Source organism: Arachis hypogaea, chromosome 6 (genome assembly GCF_003086295.3).
Source record: "Arachis hypogaea cultivar Tifrunner chromosome 6, arahy.Tifrunner.gnm2.J5K5, whole genome shotgun sequence".
Classification (NCBI taxonomy): Eukaryota; Viridiplantae; Streptophyta; class Magnoliopsida; order Fabales; family Fabaceae; genus Arachis; species Arachis hypogaea.
In genome coordinates, this window is record NC_092041.1 from 61,935,789 (window position 1) to 61,947,694 (window position 11,906).

Below are 11,906 nucleotides of genomic sequence, written 5' to 3' on the forward strand. Positions count from 1 at the left end.
AATTGACTCCAAACTTAAATAAAGAAACTGGACTCAAGGAAAAACTAACAATTAATGAAGAAAAATAATATTTTTGAAGAAAATTTTTTTTAAAAGGAATAATAAAAGATGCAATTCTAGTGACTCTAAACAAAAAAAAGGACAAATTTTTCCTAATCTAAGTAACAAAATAAACCGTTAGTTGTTCAAACTCAAACAATTCTCCGGCAATGGTGCCAAAAACTTGGTGCATGAAAATTACACTCACACTATGTAATTTCGCACAACTAACCAGCAAGTGCACTGGGTCGTCCAAGTAATACCGTACGTGAGTAGGGGTCGAATCCCATGGAGATTTTTGGCTTGAAGCAAGCTATGGTTATCTTATTATTCTTAGTCAGGATATCAATAGGGTTCTTTAGTTTCAATTGTAAAAAGTGAAAGGGCATAAAATAAGTAATTGTTACTCAATAATGGAGAATATGTTGGGATTTTGGAGATGCTTTGTCTTCTGAATCCCTGCAACATAATGCTTTCTTACTTTCAAACATGCAAGACTCCTTCCATGGCAAGCTGTATGTAGGGTGTCACCGTTGTCAACGGCTACTTCCCATCCTCTCAGTGAAAATGGTCCAAATGCTCTGTCACAGCACGGCTAATCATCTGTCGGTTCTCGATCATATCGGAATAGGATCCATTGATCTTTTTGCGTCTATCATTACGCCCAACACTCGCGAGTTTGAAGCTCGTCACAGTTATCCAATCCCTGAATCCTACTCGGAATACCACAGACAAGGTTTAGACTTTCCGGATTCTCAAGGATGCTGCCAATGGATTCTAGCTTATACCACGAAGATTCTGATTAAAGAGTCCAAGAGATATTCATTCAATCGAAGGTAGAACGGAGGTGGTTGTCAGGCACGCGTTCATAGGTTGAGAATGGTGATGAGTGTCATGGATCATCACCTTCTTCATATTGAAGTGCGAATGAACATCTTAGATAGGAACAAGCGTGTTTGAATAGAAAACAGAAATAATTGCATTAATTCATCGAGACGCTGCAGAGCTCCTCACCCCCAACAATGGAGTTTAGAGACTCATGCCGTCAAAAGGTACAAAGTTCAGATCTAAAATGTCATGAGATGCAAAATAAGTCTCTAAAAGTTGTTTAAATACTAGACTAGTAACCTAGGTTTATAGAAAATGAGTAAACTAATATGGATAGTGCATAAATCCATTTCTGGGGTCCACTTGGTGTGTGCTAGGGCTGAGACTTGAGCTTCTCATGTGCCTGGGCTGTTTCTGGAGTTAAACGTCAGGTTGTAACCTGTTTCTGGCGTTCAACTCCAACTTGCAACTTGTTTCTGGCGTTCAACGCCAGAATGTAACATGGAACTGGCGTTAAACTCCAGTTTACGTCATTTATCTTCGCGTAAAGTATGGAGTAATATATATTGATGGAAAGCCCTGGATGTCTACTTTCTAACACAATTGAGAGCGTGCCAATTGGACTCATATAGCTCTAAAAAATCCATTTCGAGTGCAGGGAGGTTAGAATCCAACAGCATCAGCAGTCCTTTATCAGCCTGAATCAGATTTTTGCTCAACTCCCTCAATTTTTGCCAGAAAATACCTGAAATCATAGAAGAACATACAAACTCATAGTAAAGTCCAGAAATATGAATTTTTCCTGAAAACTAATAAAAATATACTAAAAACTAACTAAAACATACTAAAAACTATATGAAATTACCCCCAAAAAGCGTATAAAATATCCGCTCATCAACTTATCAACAGCATGAAGCGAACCTCAATTAACACACAAATAAACTAAAATAAATTAAGAAATAAACCAAAATTATTTAATGATGGCAGCAGAGAAAATCAGAACTAATAAAGATGTATGCAAAATGTTGATATTATTGGTGATGATGATAACGAAAAAGAAAAAGAAGAAGACGCAACATTGAAGAAGGAGGAGGAGGAAAGAAGAAGAACCTGCGTGCGCAAATTTAGAAGAAAAACAAGAAGGAGGAGGAGGAGGAGGAGGGGGAGGAGAAAATAGAGAAGGAGAAGGAGAAGAAAACGGGGAAGGAGAGGGAGAAGGAGAAAGAAGCACGTGATTTGAAAAGTTGTTATAACAACTTGGTTAGACTTGATTAAATGGTTAGTTTAAATGGTTAGTGAAATAATTATTTATTAACTTGAATTTTTTATTATGTAAATTTTAAATAGAGAGATAATAAATTTCTTCTTGTCTGATATTTTGATACAATAATTAGTATATAGCTTTATTATTTAAGACAAAAATAAAAAACCAAAATCACTACAACAAATAAGGATTTTCGCAATAGTCAAAAACTGTTACCGTAGATCGAAAAACCGTTTCTAAAACTTTAGGCAATGCTTTGGCAATGATTTTTGACCTATGGTATATGTGGCCATTACCAATTCTCATAGGCAACGGTTTTTTACCTAAGGCAACGGTAACAAAAAAACCATTGCCAAAGTTACTGGCATATACAATGGTTTTGAAGGAAAATTTTAAACAATGGTTTCGAACTGTTACTCGATAGCAACGGTTTAGAACTATTCTCATTAATGATCGAACGGTTTAAAACTGTAACTAGATTGGCAACGGTTTTAAACTATTGTAGCTTTACTATTCACAAAGCCAACAATTTTAAAGAGTTACGGTTGGTGTCGTTTTTTGGTAATGGTTTAATACCATTGCCATTTTATAGTCGTCTAAGACAACGGTTTTAAAGCGTTACCATTGGTGTTTTATTTTGGCAACGATTTTAACACCATTGTCTTTTGTAACTTTTGACAGCGATTTTTTTGTAATATATAATTCTTTATTTACAATAGTTTTCTCGTGACTGAAATCAATTCTAATTTTTTTAATTATTTAGTGTCAATAAATAATCTAAACTATTTTAATCAAGTCATTAAAGAAAAATAATTGAACATTTTCCATCAAATTTGACTTATAAAAATTGTTGTAAGATCCACAATCACATTATATTATCATTGCAAGATAATATAATACTAGTCTAGGTCATAACTACTTATACTTATATCATCATCATTTTTCAAAATACCATAATACTATAGCAACTTGTACGTTTACTTTTCTTTTCAATTCTTTGTTGCTACATCTTTGCTCTCTTAGTGAATGGGCCTTGGGCCCAATTGTGGCGCATGTCTATTTACTTAGATTTTTGGCCCAATTTTGGGCTAAAATCTTTAAAATAAGTGTCTGATTTTCTATTCTAAATATTTCTCTAAGTATTTTTGCAGTTTTTATTTTCTCATACATAGTATTAAACGGACTTAAGTCGATACTGCCAACTAAATTACCGGTACCATTTTTACGCATTTTTTCACTTGAAAAAATTTGTTGAATCCAAATCTCACCTTTAAATTTTCAAATTAATATTTCTAAATTTTTCAACCTATTTCAGACAAAAAAATTTATATTTTAATTTTATTTTAATTTATTGGCTAATTAATTTTCAGATTCTTACAAGGGACGATGACAACCTATCCGAAAGAGGGAAGAGGGACGCAACTTTGGCGATAGAGGGAGCAGCGACGATTGGGACACTAATGACTGCGTTGTTAGCAATGGCTCTATTTCATGCGATGAAATAGGATCCAATCGAGTTCACACAATCGTTGGAGGGGATTGGTGGTAATCAGCGCTGGTAGGAGGGCAGCACATTTTAAATTTAGGGTAATATTACCATCAGATTTACCGGCAAATAGATTTAACGGTAATAAATTGGTAGTTACCAAAACACAATGTTTTACTTAATATGGTTATTGTCATTCTGCCGATAAACCCCACCCTATCTTTCATGCCACCTTTTTATTTTTTCACTCCAATAGTTACCAACAAATTTGTTGTTGCAAATAAAAATCTGATGGTAAAACTTTGAGCTGACCAATTTATTGTTTTAACTATCGGTAAATTCGACGATAAATCCGGCTAAATTTGATAGTAATTCTAATAGTATTTAACACTTTTTTTATTGTAAAATATGTTTCGACAAATAGTAAGTACAATATTCCATTGAAAATAACCTAGAGATAAGAAATAAATAAACATATTTTGAGCTTTTATTTTTCTTTTCCTATTAAAAAAACTAGACAACGAAGCAATTTTTAACCAAATCATTGTGCATGTTTTTTTCTTCTTCATATGCGCTTTTCTTTTTTTCTTTTTTTTTTGTACGTGTACAACTTCTTCTTCTTCTTTTTTGTACGTGTACAACTGCTTTTTCTTTTTTTCTTCTTCTCCTCTTTTTTTTTCCTCATTAGTTATTGTTGATGTCGTCCTCACCATTGCTTCCTTTTCCTCCCCTTCTTCTCATTTGATTTCTTCTCTTTCTTCTTTTTTTCCCTACTCCTTCATCATCATCATCATCATCATCATCATCATCATCTTTTTCTTCTTCTTCTTCTTCTTCTTCTTCTTCTTCTTCTTCTTCTTCTTCTTCTTCTTCTTCTTAGTTAAATATCACACAATTAGTCTAACGATAATAAAAGCACATTATTTAGTTGTAAATGACACAAAAAATTTTTATGAATGTCACAAGAATCTTTGGTGAATGTCACTAAAATTTTTGGTAAATGACATAAAAAATCTTCAAAGGACCACAAGTTTAAAAACTAACTCACTCAACCACCAAAATACATTTAAATGTGTTTTAGATTCAAAAGACACATCAAATTATCATAAATAAAATAAGAATGGCTAAATCTCTTATATATTAGTTCATCATTATTACACAATCAATTCAGTGATAACAAAAATAAATCATTAGTTAGAAATGATACAGAAATTTTTGATAAATGATACAAGAAATCTTTAAAGAATCACAAGTCAAAATCTTAATTCACTCAACTAACAAAATATATTCAAATATATTTTGAAACCAAAAAATACATCAATTTATTACAAATAACATAAGAATGGCTAGGCTGTTTATTATATATGATTTCAATACTATGATGCACAGACATGAATATGAGACATGACACAACATAGGACATATGGCCACATAAGTTTTAAATTTTTATACAGCATAAGGACATAACATATACAAAAAATATAAAGTATTTTTTAGATAAATTGTAATAGTATTTTGATATTTTATTGATATTAAAATATAAATTTATTTTTTAATTATTTTTAATTTTTTTATTTATATAAATTATTTAAAATAATTTTTTAATAAATAATAAAATCTATTATTTCTAGATTTATTTCAATAATACATGTTAAGAATGAAACTGGATATGCAGACACTTGATAGTATTTAACTGTGTACAAATGTATCCAGAGAAATATTTTTTATTTTATATTAAACACGATTAGATACAGAAGGCACGCGTGACGGATGTAAGATGAGTGTCATGTATGAAATGTATCCAACACATGAACACAACAACTTAGTAAAATATTCGTAATCCATAGGTTCAACACCATTTAACTAGTTTAATGATAAGAAAAGTACATCATTTAGTTGGAAATTATACGGTTAAAAAATTTCTGTGTCACGTTTAAAAAATTTGTCAAAATAAAAAAATTATGTCACGATTAAAAGATTTTGGTATTATTTTTTTGATAAATTCTCCACAATTCACGGTTAAAAATTTTTTATGTCACAGTTAAGAAATTTCGAGGTCAAAAGAAAAAAATTTTCTATATTACGATTAAAAGATATCGGTACAATTTTTCTGATAAATTTTTCATAACTCAAAACTTCTCCTTCTCTTCTTCTTCTTTCATCCTTTTAACAAGAACCTATGTGACAGTTAAGAAATTCGATATCAAAATTAAGAAATTTTTCTGTCATGAATAAAAAATTTTAATGTTATTTTTTTGATAAATTCTACAAAATTCAACATTTTCTTTTTAAAACAAAGAAAAAGAAGAAAAAATAAATAAAAATAAATAAAAAATAAAAAATGTTGTAATAACCATAAAAAAAGAAAGAGGAAAGAAAATGCAGCAATATTAGTAGAAATAAAAAAACCATGATAAAAAAAAACAAATAAAAAAGAAGTACGTAACTTACGTGCATATTGTATCATGTATAGGTGATTTTTGTTAGATTTTACTACTAATTTGATTGGATTTTATATATATTAACGAAAATGTTTAAATATATAATGAAATTATTTTTTTTAATATTTAATAATAAATAATATGATAAGCAAGTTATTATTATTAAATCTCAATCATTCATATCAAAATATAATAAGATAAACAAATTAAATTTATTTAATTAATAAAAAATACAATATTTCTCACTTAATAAGAAATTAGAAATGTTTAAAAATGAAAAGAAAAACCTACACCTGAGTTTTCTAATAAAAAAATCAATCTAATTTGATCATTCAAAAAAAGAATGGTAGTGTATGCATACTGAGTATGCGATTCTTTTATCAAATAATCATTTTGTGATTCTGTTTTTGAGAAATCAACGTATTTAAAGTTGAAACAATAATAATAATAATAATAATAATAATAATAATAATAATAATAATAATAATAATAATAATAATAATTCGTACTCCATATTAGTAAAATAATATACATGTTAATTTAATTTCTTGAGGTTTGACAATAATAAGCTCTTAAAAAAGCAACTATATTTATTACAGGAAATCCAGTGGATGTAATTTAATCTAAATGAATATATAAATAATTATGTTAGGGGTATATTAAAATTAGTTATTAAAATTAATTATTAAAATATAATATATATTAATATATAAAATAAACATTACACAATTTTTTAATAATTAATTTTAATGTATAAATAATATTTTTAATACACAAATATATTTTAACATTATAACATTTTTGTTATTTTTGTGGTGATTTCTTTTTTTGTTTTTGTGGTGATTTTAATCCCTCACAAAACGAATTGTGGCAATTTTGAAACTTCCAAAATTGAAGGTGCCACGAGCTTATTTGTGACAGTTTTTAAAAACTGCCACAACGTGATTTAGTGGCGGTTTTTTTTGCTGTTCTGTGGGGGGTTTTGCGTTAACAAATTCTGGCAGTTTTTTGTCATTTTTGTTGCGGTTTAAAACCCCCACAAAATTAATTTTCAAATTAAAAAAAAGGGGCCACAAATTGAACAACGCCAAACCACTACCAGACTGCTATTCCTAATTTTGAGCACTGCCAAAAAAGAGGTTCGTAGCAAGCCACATTACTAATCATATTCACTAATCATAACTATACAAATATAAGTAAATAATTGAAATATTAATACATTGATAGAATACGATTCTTGGTAGTGGATTTACAAAATTCCAAGTACAAAATAAAGATATCCCAGCACAAAATTTTTAGTATAAATTAAACTAAAATTAGCTCAACCAAAAGCAAGATAATATTATACTAGCTAAGGTAATATTATCCTAGGATCATAACTATATGATAATCTTCCATAAATTTGCACTTCATATTAAGTTTATATTTGAATATTTACAATGAAAAAAGGAGCTTAATCACAGTTAATCTACACTTCATACAACTAAATTCTCAAAGTTTTATATATGACCCCAAGAAGTTGGCATATAAAGCACCAAAGTCAATTTGATCGGATATGGTCTCATACAAATCCATATATGCCATCAATTTATACTGTAGGTATATAAATTTAAGTTTTCATAGAAGATTTTTATATTTGACTCCAAAAAATTGGTTTCTGATGCCAGGGCATCTAAGCCAGTATCACTAACCTTTTCTTTATTGTTTTAGGGTAGTTTCATACATTTTCTTAGTGAATAAAGCAAGTTTTGGATGAAATTACACTTACACCTTGATTCAAGCAATTTTTGTGAACTTTGCATAATTTCATGAGTATTTTGCTAGAATTGCATGATAAATTGATGATGCATAATCTCATGACTTTGGCTAGAGCTTTGATGCACTTTAATTTCTTGTTTTCAGGGCAAAGGAAGCAAGGAAGAACCACGTTAGTTTTCACGTTAACCTAGTTAACGTGAACACTAACTTGGAATGGTAAAGCTTGCAACGTTAATGAGAAAAGTGATCACCAATAACGCCTGGGAAGCCATCCAAAGCTCACGTTACTTGCCACGTTAACTAAGTTAACGTGGTAGTTAACATAGAAGAAAAAGGAACTCCAACGTTAAGAGAAAACGTGATTACCAATAACGTTTTCCTCCAACGTTAGTGGTAAAAGTGATCACCACTAACGTTGGAGAACTTGGCAATGATCCACGTTAAGAGTCACGTTAACGTAGTTAACGTGAACTCTAACGTGGAAGAGGAAAACAAAAGCCAACGTTAATGACACTCACTTTTGTCACTAACGTTGGACCAACTAGCATTGCCTACGTTAACTTTCACGTTAAGACTATTAACGTGAAAGTTAACGTGGAGTTGAGATCAAAGAGCCAACGTTAGTGACACTCACTTTTGTCACTAACGTTGGAAGATGGCATCACTACTACGTTAAGAGCCACGTTAACTTAGTTAACGTGAGTTCCAACGTAGAGAATGTGGCATTTGGAGCGTTAGTGACAAAGGTGAGTGTCACTAACGCTCTCGAAGGTGGATCATACCTACGTTAAGAGTCACGTTAGCTATACTAATGTGGACTCTAACGTAGGAACAAAGGGGCACTAAGCAACGTTAATGGGAAAAGTGATTCCCATTTACGTTCGCGAAGGGGTACAAGCCAACGTTATTGGAAAAAGTGAGTCCCAATAACGTTGGCCAAAATTTGAGAAAGCAACGTTAGTGGTCACGTTAAGAGCACCAACATTGGATTTAACGTGGATATATGAAGGTGGAACGTTAGTGGAAAAAGTGAATGTCACTAACGTTCTCGAACCCACAATGGCACTCAACGTTAAATCCTACTAAATACCCAAAGCCTAATTCATATTTCTCTGCAATTTGGGCCCACCCAAGATGAGAACTGCTTCAACTCAAGATCCAAAGCCCACATCCAAGACTTGAAGAACTCACTAGAAGATCAAGAAGAGTAGTATATATAGGAGTAGTTTTGAACTATAGAGAAGCTTGGCACTTTTGGGAACTACTCTCTATAGATTTAATTTTCTGCACTTTTAGCATGGATTCTTCTTTTATGCCATTTTTCATTTCTAGAGCTATGAACAACTAAACCCCTTTCATTGGGTTAGGGAGCTCTGTTGTAATTTGATGGATCAATTATAGTTTTCATTCTTCTTCTTCTTTCTTTTCTCTTGATCTTACTAGAAAGCTTTCGATCTTCATTCAATTGGTTAGTTGTCTTGGAAAAGAAACTCTCCATAATTGGATCTTCTTTGAGCCTTGGAAAAGGGATGAGGAGATCATGCTAGAAATGCTTTCTCATGTTGGACCAAATTGGGGTCTGGGCGGATATAGTGACATGTAATCCTCGAAATACATGTGGTATAATCAGTGATCACACTTCATCTCTTTCCATGAACAATTAAATCAAGGAATTGGGCAATTGTTCAAGCTTAGATAGATTGGATTGCCAAGGAATTGGGATCCAATCACTTAAGATTGCCAAGGAGATCAATGAATGCATTGATTGAGGAAGAGATGAGAATGAACTTGATCCGGAGAATGCAACATCTCCTGAACCCAATGATTTTCCCATTTCTGATCTTACCCATTCTCTTTACTTTCTGCCATTTAATTTCATGCTCATTACCCCAAATCCCCATTTAAGATTCTGCACTTTAATTTCTGTTATTTACTTTCCAGTCATTTAAATTTCTGCATCTCAATCCAAATTCTGTTTAGCTCAACTAGCATATTCTTCTAACTAAAATTGCTTGACCAATCAATCTTTGTGGGATTCGACCTCACTCTATTGTGAGTTTTACTTGACGACAATTCGATATACTTGCCGAAGGAAAATTTGTTGAGAGACAAGTTTTCATGCATCAAGTTTATGGTGCCGTTGTCGGGGATTGATTTTGAATCAACAATGATTAAGTTTGAAGATCACTAAATTGAGCATTTTTTATTTTTGTTTATTTGATTCAGTCAATTTCCTTTAGTTTATGTTAATTTCTTCCTCATCCCCTGCACCCTTTTAATTTTCTGTTCTTTCTTTCTTTAGTTGATTACAATTCTGCTCACTAACCCACTAACTGTTTGATAATTTGCATCACTCACACTAACAATTACTCTAACTAGAATAGTTTCTTCATTTTATCTCCTGTTGTGCAATTTGTTTATTGTATGACAGCGAGAAAAGAAGGAGTTTCAACATCCTTTGATTCAGAATCTGAAAAAACCCTTTGGAGACTAAGAAGGGAAGCAAGAGGGAAAAGGATTATTGGTGCTGAGGAAGAAGAGGAAGAGTATTTTGAACCCAACATAGAAGAAAATATGGAGAACAATCATGAAGAAGAAGTTCATAATCATGCCAGAGGAGGCCATGCAAACCGTGCTGGGCAAGAAAGGAGAGTTTTAGGATCCTATATCAATCATAATCCAAGAAACTGTGGAAGCAGCATTCAGAAGCCCACCATATATGCCAACAATTTCGAACTAAAACCCCAGCTCATCACTCTTGTGCAGAGTAATTGCTCATTTGGAGGAGGTGCTCAAGAAGATCCTAATCAACATTTAACCACCTTCCTGAGGATTTATGACACTGTGAAGTGCAATGGAGTCCATCCAGATGTCTATAGGTTGCTCTTGTTCCCTTTTTCACTCAGGGACAAGGCATCCAAATGGCTTGAATCCTTCCCAAAGGAGAGCTTAACTAATTGGGAAGAAGTGGTGAACAAGTTTTTGGCAAGATTTTACCCTCCTCAAAGGATCAATAGGCTAAGAGCTGAGGTGCAAACTTTTAGACAACAAGATGGTGAGACACTTTATGAAGCATGGGAGAGATTCAAAGACCTAACAAGAAGATGCCCACCAGAGATGTTTAATGAGTGGGTTCAACTTCACATCTTCTATGAAGGTCTTTCCTATGAGTCAAAGAAGGTTGTGGATCATTCATCAGGAGGCTCTCTAAACAAGAAGAAAACCATTGAAGAAGCCATAGATGTCATTGAAACAGTTGCTGAAAATGACTACTTCTATGCCTCCAAAAGAAGTAACACCAGAGGAGTAATAGAGCTGAACCACATGAATGCATTGTTAGCTCAAAACAAGATGATTACCAAGCAGCTAGCAAATCTTACTAAGAAGGTGAAGGAGAACCAAGTTGCAGCAGCCATCACCTCATCATCAGCTCAAGAAGGAGTAAATATAGGAGAAGAAGGTGATTGGGAGCAAGCCAACTATGTTGGAAACTTACCTAGACAAGTCCATGATCCATACTCCAAAACTTACAACTCTGGATGGAGAAATCACCCCAACTTTGGATGGGGAAACCAACAAGACCAAGGGCAAGATCAGAGACGCCACAACCTCAACTCCAACAACAATGCAACTCATCAAAATACCTCATAGAGATATTACCAACATCCATCTAACCAACCTTCTCAACTACCTAATCTCAACCCACCAACATTAACAGATGATAGGCTCTCTAAGATTGAGGCTCTACTTGAAAACTTATGCAAGGAAATTCAAGATAGTAAAGCTTTCCGGGAAAAAGTGCAATCCAACATGCAGAATCAAGATGCTGCCATCAAGAAACTGGAAACACAGATTGAGTTCTTATTCAAGCAAGTCCCTAGACACAACAATTGCAGCAATATTAACTCAATACCAAAGGAGGAATGTCAAGCTATCACCCTCAGAAGTGGAAAGGAATTGAAGGAGACCCACAAGAAACCACTAAAGAAGAAATTGGATGAAGAAAACAAAGGACATGAGGAAGCTCAACCCTCAAACCCTAAGCCACATCAAGAAGGAGAAGCACTCAAACCATGCTTCTCAAAGGCTC

The 11,906-nt window shown here is 32.6% G+C and overlaps 1 non-coding gene across 1 annotated transcript; it reads right to left on the reverse strand.

Moving 5' to 3' along the window:
- Window positions 1–10,831: 10,831 nt before the first annotated feature.
- LOC112700232 (small nucleolar RNA R71) lies at window positions 10,832–10,939 on the reverse strand. The gene has a single exon (XR_003153145.1). It is a non-coding gene; the product is annotated as a small nucleolar RNA R71 (small nucleolar RNA).
- Between the last annotated feature and the right edge of the window lie 967 nt (window positions 10,940–11,906).